At 48.6% G+C, this 13,642-nt stretch overlaps 1 non-coding gene across 1 annotated transcript; it reads right to left on the reverse strand.

Moving 5' to 3' along the window:
* Window positions 1–6,610: 6,610 nt before the first annotated feature.
* LOC134986901 (U1 spliceosomal RNA) lies at window positions 6,611–6,776 on the reverse strand. The gene has a single exon (XR_010192670.1). It is a non-coding gene; the product is annotated as a U1 spliceosomal RNA (small nuclear RNA).
* Window positions 6,777–13,642: the final 6,866 nt, after the last annotated feature.

Consider the following 13,642-nt stretch of genomic DNA (forward strand, 5'->3'; position numbering starts at 1 on the left):
AATGTTTTGACGTTACATCCTTCCTAGCCTTTATCAGCGTAGGGATGACCTCAACCGGAATGCCTTTCACTGCTAGGATCCGGCATTCAACTGCCATGCCATCAAACACAGCCGCGGTAAGTCTTGGAACAGACAGGGCCCCTGATGCAACAGGTCCTGTCTTAGAGGAAGAGGCCACGGATCTTCTGTGAGCATTTCCTGCAGATCCGGATACCAGGTCCTCCGTGGCCAATCTGGAACAATGAGGATTGTTCTCACTCCTCTTTGTCTTATTATCCTTAACACCTTGGGTATGAGAGGAAGAGGAGGAAATACATAGACCGGCCGGAACACCCACGGTGTCACTAGGGTGTCTACAGCTACTGCCTGAGGGTCTCTTGACCTTGCGCAATACCTCTGTAGCTTTTTGTTGAGCCGGGACGCCATCATGTCTATCTGTGGCAGTTCCCACCGACTTGTAATCTGTGCAAAGACTTCCTGATGAAGTCCCCACTCTCCCGGATGTAGGTCGTGTCTGCTGAGGAAGTCTGCTTCCCAGTTGTCCACTCCCAGAATGAACACTGCTGACAGTGCGCTTGCGTGATTCTCCACCCAGCGAAGAATTCTGGTGGCTTGTGCCATCGCCACTCTGCTCCTTGTGCCGCCTTGGCGGTTTACATGAGCCACTGCGGTGACGTTGTCTGACTGGATCAGAACCGGTTGGTCGCGAAGTAAGGTCTCCGCTTGACGTAGGGCATTGTATATGGCCCCTAGTTTCAGGATGCTGATGTGAAGACAAGTCTCTTGACTTGACCAAAGACCTTGGATATTTCTTCCCTGTGTGACTGCTCCCCAACCTTGGAGGCTTGCCTCTGTGGTCACCAGGATCCAGTCCTGAATGCCGAATCTGCGTCACTCGAGAAGGTGAGCACTCTGCAGCCACCACAGGAGTGATACCCTGACCCTGGGGGACAGGGTGATCAACCAATGCATCTGCAAATGTGACCCAGACCACTTGTCCAGTAGGTCCCATTGGAAAGTCCTCGCATGGAACCTGCCGAATGGAATGGCTTCGTATGATGCCACCATCTTTCCCAGGACTCGAGTGCAGTGATGCACTGACACAAGTTTTGGTTTCAATAGGTTCCTGACAAGAGTCATGAGTTCCTGGGCCTTTCCTATCGGGAGATAAACTCTCTTCTGGTCTGTGTCCAGAATCATGCCCAAGAAAGACAGACGAGTCGTAGAAACCAACTGCGACTTTGGGATATTGAAAATCCAGCCGTGTTGCTGTAAAACTTTCAGTGAAAGTGATACGCTGTTCAGCAACTGCTCTCTTGATCTCGCTTTTATGAGATCGCTCAAGTACGGGATAATTGTGACACCTTGCTTACGCAGGAGAACCATCATTTCCGCCATTACCTTGGTGAAAATTCTCTGGGCCGTGGAGAGACCAAACAGCAACGTCTGAAATTGGCAATGACAGTCCTGTACCGCAAATCTGAGGTACGCCTGATGAGATGGATAAATGGGGACATGAAGGTATGCATCCTGTACACAAATGCGGACAACAGGTGTCAAGCCGTGTGTTGCCTTTGTCAAGCTGTAATAAGTAGGGGTAAGGACGTTAACCACCTCAGAACATCCTCCCTTATACGTCACCTGCAGCGCATTAATCATAAGTCAGTGACAAGTTCAAAAACTTTGGATGACAGCGGAAGCAGTCCACTGACCACTAAATCCCTTCCTCTTGTAACCAAGCTCCTGCAAACCACACCACCAACTCCCTCAGTGTCAATTTCCTCCTTAGACAGGAAAGCCAATAGTCCTGCAGGCCATGTCACTGGCAAGTCTGACGAGTCCTCTCCTTCCTGGGATTCCTCCGATGCATCCTTGAGTGTAACGCCTACTGCTGCTGGCGCTGCTGTTGTTGCTGCTGGGAGTCGATCGTCATCCCAGAGGGGAAGTCGGAAGACCACTTGTACTACTTCCAGTAGGCAATTGACTGTCCAACAGTCCTTTGCGAGGAAGATGAAATATCACAGCAGTCATCCTGCTGCAAAGCGGATAACTCAGGTCTTGTCAGCCTTGGTGGTGAGAAACGTGGTTCCTGTATCCATCGTTAATTCAGAGGCAACTAGAGACTTGATTGAGGTACTGTGTCCCCGGTACCAAATGCCATCTAGGTTCCATTTCTCTAGGCAGGCGATACCGAAAATGTACACAGACCTCAGAAAAAGAGTCACCAGTGATCTAAAAAATGCTGTTGTACCCAAGGTCCACTAGTCCACATGTCCGTGGTTAAGTGGAGCAGGGCAGACTCAGGACTATATGACTGTGACAGCCCACTGGGTAGATGTATTGCCTCCCGCAGCAAGAACAGCAGCGGCGGCACCAGTAGCAGCATCTCGCAAATACCAACTCGTTCCTAGGCAGACTACGCTTTGTATCACCGCTTTCCATAAGAGGCATACAGCTGACAACCTCTTACGGAAACTGAGGAACATCATCGCAGAATGGCTTACCCCAATTGGACTCTCCTTGGGATTTGTGACATCGGACAATGCCACCAATATTGTGCGTGCATTACATCTGGGCAAATTCCAGCACGTCCCATGTTTTGCACATACATTGAATTTGGTGGTGCAGAATTATTTAAAAAAACGACAGGGGCGTGCAAGAGATGCTGTCGGTGGCCCGAAGAATTGCGGGACACTTTCTGCCTTCAGCCACCGCGTGCCGAAGACTGGAGCACCACCAAACATTCCTGAACCTGCCCTGCCATCCTCTGAAGCAAGAGGTGGTAACGAGGTGGAATTCAACCCTCTATATGCTTCAGAGGATGGAGGAGCAGCAAAAGGCCATTCAAGCATGTACATCTACCCACGATATAGACAAAGGAGGGGGAATGCACCTGACTCAAGCGCAGTGGAGAATGATTTCAACGTTGTGTAAGGTTCTGCAACCCTTTGAACTTGCCACACGTGAAGTCAGTTCAGACACTGCCAGCCTGAGTCAGGTCATTCCCCTCATCAGGCTTTTGCAGAAGAAGCTGGAGACATTGAAGGAGGAGCTAAAACAGAGCGATTCCGCTAGGCATGTGGGACTTGTGGATGGAGCCCTTAATTCGCTTAACAAGGATTCAATCTGTAGAAATCAGAGCAATACATTTTGGCCACCGTGCTCGATCCTAGATTTAAAACCTACATTGTATCTCTCTTTCCGGCAGACACAAGTCTGCAGAGGTTCAAAGACCTGCTGGTGAGAAAATTGTCAAGTCAAGCGGAACGTGACCCGTCAACAGCTCCTCCTTCACATTCTCCCGCAACTGGGGGTGCAAGGAAAAGGCTAAGAATTCCGAGCCCACCCGCTGGCGGTGATGCAGGGCAGTTTGGAGTGAGTGCTGACATCTGGTCCGGACTGAAGGACCTGGCAACGATTACTGACATGTCGTCTACTGTCACTACATATGATTCTGTCACCTTTGAAAGAATGGTGGAGGATTATATGAGTGACCGCATCCAGGTAGGCACGTCAGACAGTCCGTATGTATACTGGCAGGAAAAAGAGGCAATTTGGAGGCCCTTGCACAAACTGGCTTTATTCTACCTAAGTTGCCCTCCCTCCAGTGTGTACTCCAAAAGAGTGTTTAGTGCAGCCGCTCACCTTGTCAGCAATCGGCGTACGAGGTTACTTCCAGAAAATGTGGAGAAGATGATGATCATCAAAATGAATTATAATCAATTCCTCCGTGGAGACATTTACCAGCAATTGCCTCCAGAAAGTACACAGGGATCTGAGTTGGTGGATTCCAGTGGGGACGAATGAATAATATGTGAGGGGGGCGATGTACACAGTGAAAGGGGTGAGGAATCGGAGGATGATGAGGTGGACATCTTGCCTCTGTAGAGCCAGTTTGTGCAAGGAGAGATTGATTGCTTCTTTTTTGGTGGGGGCCCAAACCAACCAGTCATTTCAGTCAGCCGTGTGGCAGACCCTGTTGCTGAAATGATGGGTTCGTCAATGTTTTTCTTTTCAATCTAAGCCCCTGCAGTTTTCTGTAAGAATCTGCTTCGCTATGATGATCAACAAGTCACAAGGGCAAACACTCAGGGCTGGAGGCGTAGATCTTAGGACCAGCTGCTACAAGCATGGCAAAGGTGTCACTATCATTGGTGACACCCAGAGAGGCAGCGAGGGAGATTGTAATGCAGTGCGCGCAGATAAGCAGCGCAATGGTAAAAAGGAGGCATGGTCTCATAGGTAGTGGCCTGTTTTCCTGAATCTCCATTTTGTTGCTCCGGGTATCCCGGGGGTTGAGTGCTGCACCCGGGGACTAGTGTGTGAGTGGTGCTGGCTCCTGCACAGTGACAGAAACTGGGTGTTGCACGTAATGTTACAGTGAAACACCCATATTCTGTCACTGAAGAGGAGCCGGCACTTTGGTGTCACCCCCCTTGGCGGGTGACACTCGGGTGTGGGCCGCAACCCCGTTGTGATGCCACTGACCCATGGGAAGCTTTACGTGGCTTACCCATGTGTTAGTAGCCCCAAGCATCTTTTGTGTTAGTCCCTGAAGAAAAACTTCAAATATTTACAAATACATTTTGTAATCAATGGGCCTAATTCAGTAAGGATTGCAAATTCTGCTAAGTAACAGAATTTGCAATCCTTTGGTTCGCATGCTGGGGCCACCCAGCATGCCGCCCCCCTTCTTGACCACGCTGAAATTGCAGTCTCAGTGCAGTTCAGCGTGTTCATAAAAAATGGGTTAGCCTCCTGTTGGTGCAGACTGTATGTGTGCGCAGGAAGCCGCCACCATTTTTGTGATCGCAGCTGCTGCATGTGAAGTCATGCAGCAGCTCTGACCACGCCTCCTGTTTCTCCGTTGCCGACCCCATTTTGTAGCCCTGCCCATGCACCGCTCCATCTCCGACTTGGAAATGGATTGTTGCTGACCCACCCCCCCCAGCACCAATTGACAGTCAGAAGCGATCGCATTATCTGCGGGGTGCCGCAGAAAATGCAGGCGCATGCGTATGCTCTTAGCAATTTTTGCAGTTGGATTGCTTATTGCGATTGCAATCCAACCTGAATCAGGCTCTATTACCTATCACAATGCACTGCGGGTAGTACAAAATGGGGTTAATATAAGAGAAAACCCCCCCAGAGCTGTGCTCCTTAACTGTCCCTGGTGGCTAGTGGAGCGGCTGCCCAGTAATCAGTGTCCACGCCAGTGCGCACATGGCCCACCCCCTACAGCCACGCTGGATCACGGTATAGTGTGGGCACAGAAGTCCCTTACCTCCCTTTCATCAGCGGCCTCGTGATCCCGGAGGGCGGTGTGTGTGTGACTGACCTTAGGAAGAAACCGGAGCCTCCGCTGCAGTGACCCAGCAACCAGGGCACGGGAGTATACTGCGCCGCTGGGAGTGATGGAGCTGCAGTAAAGATGTCTATTAGACCTAACCTGCTGCAGCCCTTGTAGATTCTTATAAAAAAAAGTTCTTCTTTTCTTGTCAAAATTAATAGCTAAGAATAGGCTGCCTGAGGCAGCCCCCTGTTAAGTGGCCTGCTACTGAAGGCACCAACTACAAACTGAGCTCCCTGTTCATGGAAGCGAGGTTATAGAGCAGGGGGCGCTGAGCATCTTGGGAACAGTCAAAAGCTTTGAGCCTGTTGGTGCCTCAGATCAAGATCCTACTCTACACCCCAATGTGAATCCTTGTGGAGTCCAGTGTACCCCACAGAAGAAATGAATGTGTCACACCAATTGGCAGCAACATTAGAATAGCTGCTGATGGGCACAATTGAGAAAGGAAGGGGGGAAAACATTTGAATCCAGCACATATATGTAATTTGAATATGTAATTTGTACCTTCCTACTTTAAAATGTAATGGATGACCCTCACCCTGTGAGAACTATCTTCATGATCAAGAGATCTCATACGCAAGAAAAGCATGTGTTGGGATAGGGCTGTGGAGGGCGGCTGCTCGAGCACACCCCCGTCAAGTTAAGGAGATTCAACTGAGGAAGCACAAGGGAACTCTTGTCTGGGGACAACAACTGCAGGGAGACCACATCTTTTCAGATGAAAATGAGAGGGCGGAAGGCTGCCTAATACTGAAGCACCCTCAAACATCAAACCATATGCAACAACTAGTACAAGCATTCCTGGGGAAAGGTCTGCAGCAGACGGATTTGCATACGGTGATGTCATCCAAGCAGTGGGCCAAAGTTGGCTGGAACCCTCATCTGCATATGAAAAGAGAAAAGGGGCGCTTGGATGACCCCTAGTTCGCATTGAACACCCCCCACCCTCCTTTGGTGTGGGGCTCATGTTGGCCATGCCCCAGCCCCTGAAGCATTCAAGCTGATTTCTTGCAGCAGCTGGGCACTGTAACAGCTCCAGAGCTGCTCTGTAAGGCAAATAAAAGGGTGTGGGCCCTGCAACACCACCTGTAGTTCGCATTGTGCGTTGGAAGGCACAAAGTAAGCAGACGGGAGAAGTCAGGATAGTGCGCAAGGGCATAGAAGGGAGGGGCTCAAGAAAAGAGAAGTGGAAACAGACAGCAAACTAGGCTGGAGAGAGACCTGAAACAATGAGATCTAAATTATACCAGAGCCAACCAGGGGAAAGCACAAATGCAGTCCCTCCTCCTACCACAAATTATGCAGTCGAGATTCCCACATTTGGGGAAATCACAGAGGTCAGCATACCCAGAATGCAATGAATGAACCTCACCCTGGGAAAACAATCTTCATGACCATGGTATCACCTAAGCAAAATAAGTATGATTTGAGATAGGGCTGGGGAGGGCCGCTGCTCAGGCACACCTCCGTCAAGTAAAGGAGATTCAACTGAGGCAGCACAAGGGAACTCTCATCTGGGGACAACAACTGCAGGGAGAACACATTTTCAGACGAATGTGTGAGGGCAGAAGGCTGCCTAATACTGAAGCACCCCCCAAACAACAAACCAAATGCAACAACTAGTGCAAGCATTCCTGGGGGAAGGCCTGCAGCAGATGGATTCGCATATGGTGATGTCATCCAAGCAATGGGTATAGTTGGCTGCAACCCTCGTCTGCATATGAAAAGAGAAAATGGTCACGCAGGGCATGGCGACCTTTGTGGGGTTGCGCTTGGATGACCCCTAGATCGCTTTATACACCCCCATCAGTGTGGGACTCATGTTGGCCATGCCCCAGCCCCTGAAGCATTCAAGCTGATTTCTTGCAGCAGCTGGACCCAGTAACAGCTCCAGAGTTGCTCTACAAGACAAGTAAAAGGGTGTGAGCTATGCAGCACCACCTGTAGTTTGCATACACACATATATAGGACAGCATCTCTTATATGCCCCAGGGCCAATAAAATAGTATCCTTATCTAGGGTATCCGTCCATGCCGCTACAGCACTACACATACACACCCAGGCCGACGCAATTGCCGGTCTGAGTAAGGTACCTGAATGTGTATAAATGGACTTCAGGGTAATCTCCTGTTTGCGGTCAGCAGACTCTTTGAGGGTAGCCGTATCCTGGGACGGGAGGGCTAACTTCTTGGATAAGCGTGTTAATGCTTTGTCCACCCAAGGGGAGGATTCCCATCGTAACCTATCCGTTGATGGGAAAGGATACGCCATAAGAATCCTTTTGGAAATCTGCAGGAGATTCCCAAGCTTTTTCACATAACTCGTTCAGCTCGTGTGAGGGGAAAAGGTTACCTCAGGCTTCTTTCCCTTGTACATATGTACCCTCTTGTCAGGGATAGGGGGCTCCTCTGTGATGTGCAAAACATCTTTTATTGCCATAATCATATATCAAATGTATTTTGCCAATTTTGGCTGTAACTTTGCATCATCGTAATCGACACTGGGTCAGAATCCGTGTCGGTATCTGTGTCAACAATCTGGATAGTGGGCACTTATGAGACCCTGACAGTCCCTGCGACATAGGATCAGGCATGGGTTGAGACCCTGACTGTCCCAAAGCTTCAGCCTTGTCTAATCTTTTGTGCAATGAGTTTACACTAGCATTTAAAACATTCCACATATCCATCCAATCAGGTGTAGGCGGAGACACCACATTCATTTGCTCCCGCTCCTCTCTAATATAGCCTTCTTCCTCAGACATGTCGACACACGCGTACCGACACACCACACACACAGGGAATGCTTTTACTGAAGACATTTCCCCCACAAGGCCCTTTGGCAGAGCTGGCCCTAACCAATATGATGCCCTAGGCAAGATTTTGCCTGGTGCCCCCTAGCACCACCGCTGGTTCCGCCTCTGACCTTGCACCTCTTTCCCAGCACCATCAACCCTCACCCATAACAGTACTTATTTTGGTGTTTGTACCCCCTATATTTTAAACAGGAACAGTTCGCACATTTGGCGCACAGTCCAAAAAGGGGTGTGTTTTTGCTGGCAATGGGCATGTCCACACAATAGTACCCCCAATTAAAATTCCGCCACACAGTACTGCAATTTTATTCACATTTGATCACGCGATAGTGTCCATAATTCACATTACATCCCACAGTAGTATCACTTTACCGTATAAACGTTACTTCTCACAGTAGTGCTCCTTATTCACATTACATCACACTGAATTGCTCCTTATTTACATTACACCACACCCTATTGCTCTTTATTCACATTAGACGACACAGTAAATGCCCTTTCTATACGCAACGCTACATATTAGAGCACCTTATACACATAATGCCACACATTAGTAATGCATTTATACACATAATTCCACACAGTAATGCCCCTTACACATATGAGACACATCATTAATGTCCTTATAAACATAATGCGTCTTACACATTATGACAACCTTTATTAATGCCCTTTTACACATAATGGCCCTCATTCCGAGTTGTTAGCTCGCAAGCTGCTTTTAGCAGCATTGCACACGCTAAGCCGCCGCCTACTGGGAGTGAATCTTAGCTTATCAAAATTGCGAACGAAAGATTAGCAGAATTGCGAATAGACACTTCTTAGCAGTTTCTGAGTAGCTCCAGACTTACTCGACAACTGCGATCAGTTCAGTCAGTTTCGTTCCTGGTTTGACGTCACAAACACACCCAGCGTTCGCCCAGACACTCCCCCGTTTCTTCAGACACTCCCGCGTTTTACCCAGAAACGGCAGCGTTTTTTCACACACACCCATAAAACGGCCAGTTTCCGCCCAGAAACACCCACTTCCTGTCAATCACACTACGATCAGCAGAACAAAGAAAAAACCTCGTAATGCCGTGAGTAAAATACCTAACTGCATAGCAAATTTACTTTGCGCAGTCGCAGAGCGAACATTGCGCATGCGCAATTAGCGGAAAATCGCTGCGATGCGAAGAAAATTACAGAGCGAACAACTCGGAATGACCACCCTTGCGCATGCGCAATTAGCGGAAAATCGCTGCGATGCGAAGAAAATTACCGAGCGAACAACTCGGAATGACCACCAATGTCCCTTACACATATGCCGCACATTATTAATGCCCTTATACACATAATGACACACATAGTGCCCCTTACACATATGTTGCACATTATTAATGCATTTTTACATGACACACATAATGCTCCTTACTCATATTCCGAACACTACTGCACAATCAACCCACTCACATGCACACAGCACTCACACTGCCACTAACACTGTGACCTCTGCCTCTGCTTGGGTACAGATGTGTCCTCATAAATCTTGCCTCAATGCTAACGTTGGGGCACCTTTTTTTTATTAAAATGCATCTTATTTGCATTGCTATGTTGTTAGGATGCACACGCAGCTTCTGCTGATTAAAATGATATGCAGCACAACTATATACTGTGTGAGACTGTGGCTGTATCTGCATATGAAATGCTACACACAGAATATAGGCATGCCGCATATCATTTTAATCAGCAGAAGTTGCTGATGCCCCTAGGCATATCAAATGCCCTAGGCAATTGCCTAGTTTGCCTATGCATATGACCGGCTCTGCCCTTTGGAGAGACAGAGAGAGAGTATGCCAGCACATACCCCAGCGCTATATAACCCAGGAATAGCACAGTAACTTAATGTTTGCACAGTAGCGCTGCTGTATGTAATTTGCGCCAAATTATGTGCCCCCCCCCTTCTCTTTTCAACCCTCTTGTCTACCGTGGTATAAGCAGGGGAGAGTCTGGGGAGCTTCCTCTCAGCGGTGCTGTGGAGAAAAAATGGTGCAGGTGAGTGCTGAGGGAGAAGCCCCGCCCCCTCGGCGGCGGGCTTCTGTCCCGCTTAAACTGTACAATTGGCGGGGGCTCATACATATATACAGTGCCCAGCTGTATATATGTTATATTTCTGCCAAAAAGAGGTTTATATTGCAGCCCAGGGCGCCCCCCCTGCGCCCTGCACCCTTACAGTGACCGGAGTATGTGAGGTGTATGGGAGCAATGGCGCACAGCTGCAGTGCTGTGCGTTACCTCAATGAAGATCATGAAGTCCTCTGCCGCCTCTGAAGTCTTCTTTTCTTCTCATACTCACCCGGCTTCTATCTTCCGGCTCTGCGAGGGGGACGGCGGCGCGGCTCTGGGACGGACGGCGAGGGTGAGATCCTGCGTACCAATCCCTTTGGAGCTAATCCCTTTGGAGCTAATGGTGTCCAGTAGCTTAAGAAGCAGGACCTTGCAACTCGGAGAGTAGGGCTGCTTCTCTCCCCTCAGTCCCTCGATGCAGGGAGTCTGTTGCCAGCAGTGCTCCCTGAAAATTAAAAACCTAACAAAATACTTTCTGTCAGAAAGCTCAGGAGAGCTCCTGAAAAGCACCCAGTCTCCACTGGGCACAGTATCAAACTGAGGTATGGAGGAGGGGCATAGAGGGAGGAGCCAGTGCACACCCAGAACTAAAGTCTTTCTTAAAGTGCCCATGTCTCCTGCGGAGCCGTCTATCCCCATGGTCCTTACGGAGTCCCCAGCATCCTCTAGGACGTTAGAGAAAATAGGATTTTAATACCTACCGGTAAATCCTTTTCTCTTAGTCCGTAGAGGATGCTGGGCACCCGTCCCAGTGCGTACTGTGTCTGCAGTTATTAAATGGCCCTTAACTCCAGAACATTTATGTGGAGACAACTTTCCCGACTTGACCATCTTCCTTGGACGTTTTTCCCCTGTGTGACTGCTCCCCAGCCTCGGAGGGTTGCATCCATGGTCCCTAGGATCCAGTCCTGGATCCCGAACCTTCGCCCCTCTAGGAGGTGAGAACTGTGCAGCCACCAATGGAGTGAGATTCTGGTCTTGGAAGACAGGATTATCCTCCGGTGCGTGTGTAGGTGGGATCCGGACCACTTGTCCAACAGGTCCCACTGGAACACTCTGGCATGGAACCAGCCAAACTGAATGGGCTCGTAGGCCGCAACCATCTTACCCAGCAACCAAATGCATTGATGGATTAACACTCTTGCTGGTTTCAGAATTTGTTTGACCAGACTCTGGATCTCCAGAGCCTTTCCACTGAAAGAAAACCTCTTCTGTGTCCAGTATCACTCCCAAAAACAACAACCGTGTCATTGGGACCAACTGCGATTTTGGCAAGTTTAGGAGCCAACTATGTTGTTGAAGAACTGTCAGGGAGAGTGCAATGTTTTGCACTAACTGGTCCCTGGATTTCGCCTTTATCAAAAGATCATCCAAGTACGGGATAATTGTTACTCCTTGCTTGCGATCACCCTGGTGAAAATCCTCAGAGCCGTGGACAGACCAAACGGCAATGTCTGAAATTGGTAATGACAATACTGAATTGCAAACCTCAGGTAGCTTGATGCAGAGGCTAAATGGGAACATGTAAGTAGGCATCCTTTATGTCTACCAAAACCATGAAATCTCCTTCCTCCGGACTGGAGATCACTGCACTGAGAGATTCCATCTTGAAATTTAATTTCCTTAGGTAGAAATTGAGGGATTTCAGATTTCAGATTGGTCTGACTGAGCTGTCCGGCTTAGGGACCACGAAGAGGCTTGAATAAAAACCTTCTCCCTGCTGACTAAAGCCGATTTGAACAATCGGTGAGGGGGAACGTCTTGAAACCCCAGTTTGTACCCTTGGGACACTATTTGTAAAACACACGAGTCCATGTTCGAATGAATCCAGAACTGACTGAAGAGTTTTAGACGTGCCCGCACTGGTGCGGGCTCCTGCAAGAGAGCCCCAGCGTCATGCGGTGGATTTGGCAGAAGCAGAGGATGATCTCTGCTCCTGCGATCTTGAAGAGGATGCAGACCTCTTCCCTCTTCTCCTTCCTCTACCTGCAAAGAAAGGGGAATCTTAACTTCTTGCATATCTATTGGGCCGAAATGACTGCATCAGATAATGATGCGTCTTCATCCGTTGGGAGGGAACATAGGGCAAGAAGGTTGACTTACCCGCGGGAGCTGCCGAGATCAAATTAACTAGGCAGTCACCAAACAACGCTTCACCTTCATAGGGAAGAGACTCCCTTTCTTCTTGGAGTCAGCATCAGCATTCCCTTGGTGAATCCACAATGCCCTCCTATCCGAGACTGCCATGAAATTGGCCCGTGAACTCAAGAGTCCTATATCCCTTGCAGTCTCACGTAAGTATGCTGCAGTGTCCTTGATATGATACAACGTAAGGAGTATCCCATCTCTCCAAGGTATCTATATCGGATGACAAGGTATTCGACCAATTCTTGAATACTACTACTCACCCATGCACATGTAATGGCAGGTCTAAGTAATGTACCCGTGGTTACATAACTAGAAATAATGTAGCTTCCTGCATACGATCCGCTGGATTTGTGACAGGGCCCCGTGCAGAATAGGGGGTGACTCCCACTTTATTCTGTCCGCGGCGGGAAATGAATAAACAACCAGAATCCTTTTGGGGATTTGAAACCATCTTGTCGAGCTGGCCCAGACTTTCTCAAACAGAGATGGAGGAACGTTACATCAGCTTTCATTATATATCTATATATACATACATATAGACCCCTTTGTCAGGAACAGCAGGGTCTTCAGTGATTTTAATATGTCCTTAATATCCACAATCATGTACTGAATGCTCCTTGCCAATATTGGATCTAATCAGGAAACATTATGGTCGACATAGGAATCAGTATCCGTGTCAGTATCAGTGTGTAGTAACTGGGCAAAATAACATTTTTGCGACCCCGCGGGCCTGAGGGAAAAGAAACATAGCCATGAACATCACATCTATTCTCTACGTCTGTGTCTGGGACACAGATTTATCCAACCTTACTCTGATATTACTGAAACTTTTACCCAGTCAGTTATTGGTGGTGCCAACAGGGCCACCATCATATGTCTGCATTCCTAATATAGTTTCCTCTTGGGAAAAACATTCAGCCACCGACATGTTGACACACATGTACCAAGTACCCACAGACACATCGGCTTATGGGGGACAGACCGTCAGTAAATCTGTCAGAGGGACACAGAGGATTTTTCAGCTCACAATCCAGCGCCAAAAGTACACAGTCTGGGAAATAATAAACTCTATAGTGATAGACTTGTAATGCTCTAAAGATGTTCTGGTGAGGTGAGGAAGAAGCCCCGCTACTGTAATGGCGCGTATCTGTCCCGCTCAGAAATAATTAATTACGCTAGCGGGGTAAGGACAGTGCCCAGGCACTAATGTCCACTTTTTCCAG

This window comes from Pseudophryne corroboree (genome assembly GCF_028390025.1).
Source record: "Pseudophryne corroboree isolate aPseCor3 chromosome 7 unlocalized genomic scaffold, aPseCor3.hap2 SUPER_7_unloc_6, whole genome shotgun sequence".
Lineage (NCBI taxonomy): Eukaryota > Metazoa > Chordata > Amphibia > Anura > Myobatrachidae > Pseudophryne > Pseudophryne corroboree.